At 39.9% G+C, this 9,184-nt stretch overlaps 1 non-coding gene across 1 annotated transcript; it reads left to right on the plus strand.

Annotated features, from left to right (window-relative positions):
• The first annotated feature begins 906 nt into the window (after positions 1–906).
• On the plus strand, positions 907–1,011 carry LOC129518970 (U6 spliceosomal RNA). Its single transcript, XR_008666300.1, has one exon. It is a non-coding gene; the product is annotated as a U6 spliceosomal RNA (small nuclear RNA).
• The last annotated feature ends 8,173 nt before the right edge of the window (positions 1,012–9,184 follow it).

The raw sequence follows: 9,184 nt of genomic DNA on the forward strand, positions 1-9,184 counted from the left end.
TTTAACTCAGGTTTGTTTCTGCCTCCAAAGCCTTCAAAAAGGGTACAAATACAGAAACTGATGTATTGACTACCTATCATTTTCCAGGCCTTCTAACAGGTCATAGATAGAAACACAAGGATCTGCCACACAAGAGTCTAAGCTATCATGAAAGACAAATAAGTAATTCATCTGTCTGTTCATTTAATAAGTATTTATTCAGAGAAAATACTGGAAAAAAAAGGAATCCTGGCCATGGACAAGTGATTTTTTTTTCTCATGTTGGTTCTCCATCAAAAATAGGCATCGGAGGAATAGCCACTGTGGAACACTACAGAGGTGTCTTAAAAATTAAAACAAAATCTACCATAGGATTCAGCAATTGTGCTTCTGGATATTTACCTGAAGAACTGAAAACACTAATTTGAAAACATATCTGCACCCTGGTGTTCAGTGCAGCATTGTTTACAATAGCTCAGATATGGTAATATCCTAACAGACAATCAATGGAAGAATGGATAAGGAAAAATCTGATTACATGCATATGAACACATACACACACACACTCCATAGAATATTAATCAGGCATAAAAGAGTAGGAAATCTAGCCACTGGGACAACATGGATAGACTTTGGTGGCATTATGCTAAGTCAGACAGGAAAGGATAAAAACTATCTGGTCTTACCTATATGAAGAATCTAAAATGTCAACAACAACAAACTCGTAAATAGAGAACACATTGGCAACTGCCAAAGGCAGGGGCTGGGGTTTGGGCAAAATAGGTGAAGAGAGCTAAAGGTACAAATAAAATAGTTATAAAATAACTAAGTCATGATGATGTAACATACAACATAGTGACTACAGCTAATACTGTATTCCATATTTGGAAGTTGCTAAGAGAGTAGGATCCTCAAAGTTCTCAACATGAGCTCGCTCACTAAGGCAGCACATATACTCAATTGGAATGATACACTGATTACATGGCCCTGTGCAAGGATGGCATGAAAATTCATGAAATGTTCCATATTTTTCCATTTCTGCTCCCTGGGAAATCTGTCTGATAAGTGCATATTAAGCTTGGACCTCCACCCCACCCTGGCACATTTACCCTCCTGGGACCCACTCACACTAAACCCTCTTCCCATGCTCCCCTACCCCACCTCCCTGGAGAGAAAATAGACATGGGGAATAGAGAGGGGTGCTGGCCTGAAGAGGGTTCTGTGCCATTAGAAAGGGGAGGGACATATGAGGGCCCCAGCTACCCACTCCCCCTTCACTCTTAACTCCTGATTAGCCACTCAGGATGTGTTTGAGCCTCTTTGTCCCCACCCATACCCCTTGGTGAATCCTTAGTGTGATTTTGGCATGCTTCAGAAATAAATGACAGTTCTCACGGGGGGGGGGGATCAAGTTCTTAACAAAAGAAAAATTGTATATTTATGGGTCACAAATGTTAGCTAGACTTATTGTTATGATCACTTTGCAATGTATACAAATGTGAAGTCATTAAGTTGTACAGCTGAAGCTAATTTTATATATCAATTACACATCAATTTCAAAATGCATATCAAACTTAACACATAGATTATTTTTAATATTTATCCCTAGGTTGTACCTCCCAAAGGTTGTGATTCAATGATCTGGACTGGGAATCTGTGTTTGATTAAAAGCTGTACAGGGATGCCTGGGCAGCTTAGCGGTTAAGCGTCTGCCTTTGGCTCAGGTCATGATCCTGGAGTCCCAGGATCGAGTCCCACGTCAGGCTCCCTGCATGGAACCTGCTTCTTCCACTGCCTGCATCTCTGCCTGCCTCTCTCTCTCTCTCTCTCTCTCTCTGTCTCTTATGAATAAATAGAATCTTTTTTAAAAAAAGCTGTACAGCCAATTTGAATTCACAGTCAGGCTGGTAAATCTCTGGTCTATTGGAATACGATAGGATAACATACTATTTTACAAGAACAAGCAAAATGGGAATCAATACAACAAAAGGTATTCACAACAGAAGTTGACATTCGAGTTGTTTATTGAACAAGACAAGCGTTAGGTGTGGAGGGGGAGGGAAAGTAACAGACACAAAAAAGATTAGTTCAAGTAATAATTTCAGTGAGAACAATAGGAGTACAAATATTTACAAGTTTCCTTAGAATCCTAAACATTAGACCTCAAAGGACTTTGGAGGTCACCTAGAGGTGTATTTCTCAAACATCAACGGGCATGGGAGTCATCTCAGGATCTTGTTAAATGAAGATTCTGACTCATTAGTTTGGATAAGAACCTTAGACTCACAGACCAAACTTTATGTAGCAAGATTTTAGGGTTTCAGAGAGGAACACTAACATATCAAGATAATTTTTAAAATAGCAGCAAACCGACAGACAACTACAACCCAAAGGCACATCAAAGATCACATCAATCCATTCAGAGACCAAGACCCAAGCTTTGACTGGAGATGACAGAGTCCAAGCCAACACCTACGGTAGTTATAGTTTGTCAGACCAGTCAACAGCATTCACTGTCTAAGACACTTGCCCTGGAACAAAAGCAAATCTTATACCTCAAGAGTTTAGGCCTTTATAGGCTCACAGGAACCTTTTTCTCCTTCAGTTTATTCTGAAAAGGGTCAGGAATGTGAGATAAAATAGCTATTCCTTTGACACTTCATGACAGCAACCTTCCTTCTACTTCAAAACTATTCCAATTCAAAGGAGTCTGACTCTAGGAAAATTTCAGAAATACTCATTTCCTTTTTTTAAAGATTTATTTATTTTTAATGTATTTATTTGAGAGAGAGAGAGCAAGTGAGTGAGTACAAGCAGCAGGAGGGAAAGGGGCAGAGGGAGAAGCAAATTCCCCACTGAGCTGGAAGCCTGACATGGGGCTCCATCCCAGGACCCTGGGATTATGATCTGAGCCGAAGGCAGGTGTCCAACTGACTAAGCCACCCAGGAGACCCTTTATTCATTTATTTTGGACAAGGAAATTGAGCATGAGCAGAATGGGCAGAGGAAGAGGAAAAGAGAATCCCAAGTGGACTCCCTGCTGAGCACAGAGCCCAACACGGGGCTTGATTTCATGACCCTAGGATCACAACCTGAGCCAAAACCAAGAGTTGGACACTTCGCCAACAGCACCACCCAGGAGCCCCAGAAATACTTATTTTCTAATCATACATCCCAACTGGCAAATAATCTAATTATGATATGACATTACAGAGATAGCAAAGTGATATGGAGGAGCAACCTTCAGGACAATAAATATTCAAATTGATAAAGGGAAAGCGCAAGTAAAGACACAATTCCACTTACACCTTAAAAAAATCTACTTAAATACCATTTTCTTCAGTGAAGTTCACATTGGTGAAATAGCTAATCAACACAAACATCCAAATTCAACCTACATTGTTGCATTTAATCCTCCCAGCAATCCTAACTAATTATTCAATCTGTTTTAGAGGTTAAGATGCTGAAGCTCAGAGAGGTTAACTGACTTACAAAGCCATACATCTAGTAAAATCACAGCTGGGATTGGAATCCAGATAGTCTGACTCCAAAGTAAAGTTTTCTTTCCAGTTTACAGAACTATTTTCCATAAGAAAGGAAGATATGATCTCCCCATTACTGACCCCAATTTTTGAACACAGGACATTTCTACCAAAGTGCTCCATTCTCCCTTAAATCAGCTAAGGGTTTAGTTTTTGGTTTCACCTGATTGATTCTGAGATGGGTGCTTTTGAGGAATCAGTCTTTGAAAGCGATTCTCAGAGTATAGGCCAATGAAAAATAGCATTAACATTACCTGAGTGTTAAACAGGCAAATTTTAGGGACCCACCAGAGACCTACTGCATGGGAATTCCTGGAAGTGGTGCCCCAAGAACTGTGTATTAACGAACCTTCAGGTGACTCTTTCTGATATAGGCTCAAGTTTGAAAACCTCTGCTCCTTATCTAGACTGTCTCCAATTTTACATCCTAGCTGTAGGGGCACCTGGGTGGCTCAGTCAGTTGTGTAGCCAACTCTTGATTTTGGATCCAGTGGTGATCTCAGGGTCAAGGGATCAAGCCCTGCAAGAGGCTACATATTAAGGGGGTGTCAACTTGAGATTCTTTCCCTCTACCCCTCTCCCACTCACACCCTCTTTCCTCTCTAAAATAAATATATCGTTAAAGAAAAAAAAAACTTAGCTCTAAATTAGGTCATTCTGCCAGAAAGTGGTAGCTTACAAGGGGTTAGTGGACTCAACTGTTTCTCTTGATTAAAATCCAATAATGGAACAAAATGAGAGATAGTAATCTCTACTCCCAATAGGGGTCTCAAACTCATGACCCTGAGATCACAACTTACATGCTGTTTCAACTGAGCCATCAGAGCACCCCAAGGTATATTTTCCAAAAATAAGATCAGCTTTTGTTAGAGAGTCTCTATCCAATGTAGTGGCTATGTGACTCACAAAATCCCACAAAACAGTCCAACTCCTCACCCCCTTAAAATCCCTAAAAGTTTATAAATCAACATTCATTTGCATTTAAATGTGTAGAATTGGGGCCCCTGGTGACTCAGGTGGTTAAACATCTGACTCTTGGTTTCAACTCAGGTTCTCCTGTCAGGGTCAGGAGATGGAGCCCTACCTGGGCTCCCTGCTGGGGCATGGAGCCTGCTTGGGATTCTTGCTCTCCCTCTTCCCTGCCCCTCCTCCCACACCACTCGGCCTCAATTGCTGTTTCTCAGGAAAACAAAAACAAAAACAGTAAATGTGTAGGATAACAAGATTTCATGGAACAGATTTAACCAAATAAAGACTTAATTTTTGTCTCAATGCACTAGCCTACCTCTCAAATCAGAGAATAAAAATTTACTGTGGTTTCTGTCATCAAACTTCAACCACAGGGCTTAGATTTCAAGGGAAAAAACAGCCCTCTTTTGCAACTTCTTATTCCTATCCTTAACCCAGAGTCTCCATTAAAACCAGGAACCAGGTGGGTCTTGTGATTTACCAGCAAGGTCATCATTCTCAACTCTGTGCCCTTACTTATTCACTCTCTGTCCTTGGAATTCTCTCCTCCCACCTTCCTATTGAAACCCTATTTGCCTATTGAGGCCTGTCTCAAACCCTATCATTCCCACTTTCATACAAAGACAGTCATGTAGTCAAAACAGCCATACTCTGGCTTTAGAGGCAGAGAAACTTGAGTATCTGTTCTAATATTTACCATCTTTGAGAATACTGGAAATTTTGTTAACTTTGATGAGTGTCCATCCCTCTTTAATAAAATGGGGATCCTGAGAGCCTGCTCCATAAATTGCTCTGTGGTTTCCATAAGAAAGCAATCTGGTTCATGAACAGAATTATCAAAAACTCTTATCCTACATGATGCTGTCTCTTCTACAGATGCCTAGAGCAACTATAAGTTGTATCCCACAATTGGCCACATAATAGAACTGTCTTATATTGTGTACCATGTGGGCTATCGAACCCAAAGCATGGACAGGTTAGACTTATAAACCTCTTCCTCTAAGAAAAGACAAGGGAAGGTCATGATTAGATTTGAATATAAAATTAAAAGGCTGAAAGAGTGGAGGACTCTGATAAGAACACAGGAACAAAGATTCCCAGTAAGTGGAATTGCAGAAATTTATAGCAGCCAAAGCACTCAAGGGGACAGTTGTGTTAGCATGGGATGAGATCCATTTCTTATTAAAAATAAATTACCAGAGTGTGTGAACATTTTTAATATGAATTAAAGATGATTCAAAACTACCCCTGTAATCAAAAGAATTTCACTCACTTTCATCCTAAAGTACATTTTGAATAAGAAAGAGTTTTAGCTTGCTCCTAACACAAAATTGCTGTATGTCCAAACTTGAGAAACATTGACACAGGGAATACATGATGTGATGCCCTCTTAAGAAGAATCCTTAAGACAACAGGTCAGCAGGTTGAGATACCACAGCTCCCTCTGCTATGTGTGCACTACTTCTTTGATCACTGACGTAAGTAGCACAGAAGTAAGAATCAGAAAACATGGCCATCAATCAATCAGCAAGCTGCTGATCTGGTTCTTATTGAAGGCCTCCTCAAAAAGGACTTGAGTTGTGCTTGAGCATAAAGGCTGCAATTCTACAGTGAACTGAGAGTTTGACATATCTGGAACAGTGCCAATTTTCCTTGGGATTGCTACTCTGATCAAGCTATCAGAAGTCATCCTTTTTCTCTGACCAAAGCAGAAATAGAGGTCCATTAAGGAGGAGTCAAGAGGCTCAACAGAAAATAAACTCCACTAGACATGTTTCAAGTATTTTGTTAGGGTTTCTTGAGTCTTAGACTTTTAAAAGACTCTTATGAAGGTTACAGACATTGGAGAAAGAAATTCCTACAGGTGTATATATTCATATTCTGCAGATGATCGATTATTCCACAATGTGCCAAAGCTCATCTGTGGACCCCCATGCTAAGCATCCCAACCCTAGGTAGATCTAGAGCACATTAGAGCTACTATTTCTGATGATTCGTACACAACATTCTACTTAAATGCACAGTGCCATTTTCATCCTCATAAAGAAAGCAAAGGGATAGAAATAATTAATTTTGAGGTAGGAGTTCTAATATAATTGCAATACATGTTTTCAAGTATTTTTAACAAGAGACTTGTGGGAATTCAACTAAGAAATTATCGAACTCGCCTATCTGTGTAACTAAATTTAGTTAAGAGACATGTTAGCAAACATTGTGACTACCCTCCAAGTGCCAATCCATACTAATGCCACCTACCAGTGCCAGGTATTATCTCAGATGATACATGTTAAACATCAGGATAATGACTCACTCTTAGCATGAGGAACTGTCAAACAGAAAAGATACCTTCATGCAACCCAACACACTTCTGCCCATCAAAGAGGTGTTTTCTGGTATTTTAATTTCCACTGAATAGAGCACATTAACCCTCTGTTGAACACTAAAGTTAAATGAGACACACTCACAAGATAAATAGCAATCTGTTTAATGTCATTTATTTTCTTAAGTACAATAGCATTTTTGTGATATGGCTATTCCAAAGGCACAGAGAAAATGTGGCTGCAGAGGCTTCATTCTGGTGCTCTAATACTGCTCTACTAGAATGTTTGTTAATAGTAATTTGGGGCACCCGGTTGGTCAGTCCATAGAGCAAGTGACTCTTGATCTCAGGGTGCTGAGTTCAAGCCCCATGTTGGGTGGAGAGCATACTTAAAAGCTTTAAAAAATGAATTTAGAATATCAAGGATTGGGTAGAAAATTTTCAATTCTATATGAATAATTGGTTTTTGGAATGTACTCTGGATCTCAGTAAGATATTATAGAAATAAAAGGAAAAGATTCAATTATTGCCCAACAATAGTAATCACAGACCTGGTTTCAAGTCTTGTTAATGTATTTGTGATTTATAAGTATGTTAGATTGAATTATTTCCCCAAATTCATCACTCTTGCCTTGACCCACTCCTTTGCCATGTCACTTTACACTTCATCCCCTAAAAGCAGTATACATTATGGGTTTGACCATGTGACTACTTTCTACAGTGGAATGTGGGTGGAAGAGACAGTTTTACAGTTTTGAGACTCAATCTTAAGAAGGACTTCAGGTTTCTCTTGTTTTGGTTCACCTTCTTGCAACCATGAGAAAAACATGCCAAAATAACTGGGTAGTCCAAAACACACAGAACAAATTCACAACCAATCAGCAACTAAGAGCCACAAAGCTGACATCCCCCCAACCCACAGTCATGTGAGCAAAATAATTTTGGTTGTTATTTGATATACAGCAATAGCTGATTTTATACTGACCTTTAAAATAGTAGGATGCACTAAAATCTTTGAATTTTCAACATCCCCTCCTGTAACATATATGTAGTTGATCTGTGAACCACACAGGGATTAGGGGTGCCAACCCTACACAATGTTAAAAATCCACTTACAACATTTGACTCGCTGCAAGAACAACTATACATAGCCTAATATTGTCTGGAAGCCTTTCTGATAACATGAACAGTTAATTAACACATATACTGTATGTCATATGTATTATATACTGTATTCTTAGAATAAACTGAAGAAAATCAGTTGAGAAAATCGTAAGAGAACATACCTTTACAGAACTGTGCTGTGAAAAATCTGCATATAAAGTGGACTTGCATAGTTCAAATCTGTTTTGTTCAAGGGTCAGCTGTATATCCTAAGACAATGTGTATATTATACATATCATACACACACACTCAACAAAAATATTGATGGCCCCGTTTGTATCAGATCCTGTGTGACACAGGGCATGCCATGGAGAGCAAGCAATCTTCCCACTGCTTATGGTCTCTTGGCTTGAGCTTCATAATACATCTCACACATTGTGACGTAACTGGAAATATGATAGAGTGTCACGAAACCAGGGGCAGAAAAAAAAGAAAGAAACCAGGGCCAGGAATCATTTGGTGCTATTTTGTCATAAAACAAGTGATAATATCCATTTCTAAGAGCAATTCATAATTATATTCCCATAACAATGCTTCAATTTTCTGTCAGGAAAATGACATGTTTCACATTGGGACGCTTTCCAGGTAACTGAAGTTTGCATCTTAAACTCTGAAATCTGAACTACATTGGTGGGAGACTGTATTATCCACTTCTCTGTCATCTCAAATGACACAGGCATAATTTAACCTTTCCTCAATGACTCCAAGCCATTGATAGGACCCACAGTCACTATGCTGTATGGGAATCCAGCTCTAGCTCTCTCTCCATGTTTCTCTTCTTCCTTGTCAGGCTGTGGACTGCCTACTCTTCTGTCGCGGAAACTACCTACAATAGTCTTTCCTTCCCTACCTGCATTCCACTATCTGCTGCATCTCAACCACATGACCAGGCTTATTAAGAAGCATATATTAAAAAAAAAAAAAAGCTCAGGGCACCCGGGATGGCTCAGCGGTTTAGCGCCACCTTCGGCCCAGGGCGTGATCCTGGACACCCGGGATCGAGTCCCACGTCGGGCTCCCTGCAGGGAGCCTGCTTCTCCCTCTGCCTGTGTCTCTGCCTCTCTGCGTGTGTGTCTCTCATGAATAAATAAAATATTTTTTTAAAAAATGCTCAGAGCACCTGGGTGGCTCAGTTGGTTAAGTGTCTACCTTCGGCTTGGGTCATGATTTGGGTTCCTGAGATGGAGCCCTGCATCAGGCTCCCTGCTCA

This window comes from Nyctereutes procyonoides, unplaced genomic scaffold, assembly GCF_905146905.1.
Source record: "Nyctereutes procyonoides isolate TBG_1078 unplaced genomic scaffold, NYPRO_anot_genome, whole genome shotgun sequence".
Lineage (NCBI taxonomy): Eukaryota > Metazoa > Chordata > Mammalia > Carnivora > Canidae > Nyctereutes > Nyctereutes procyonoides.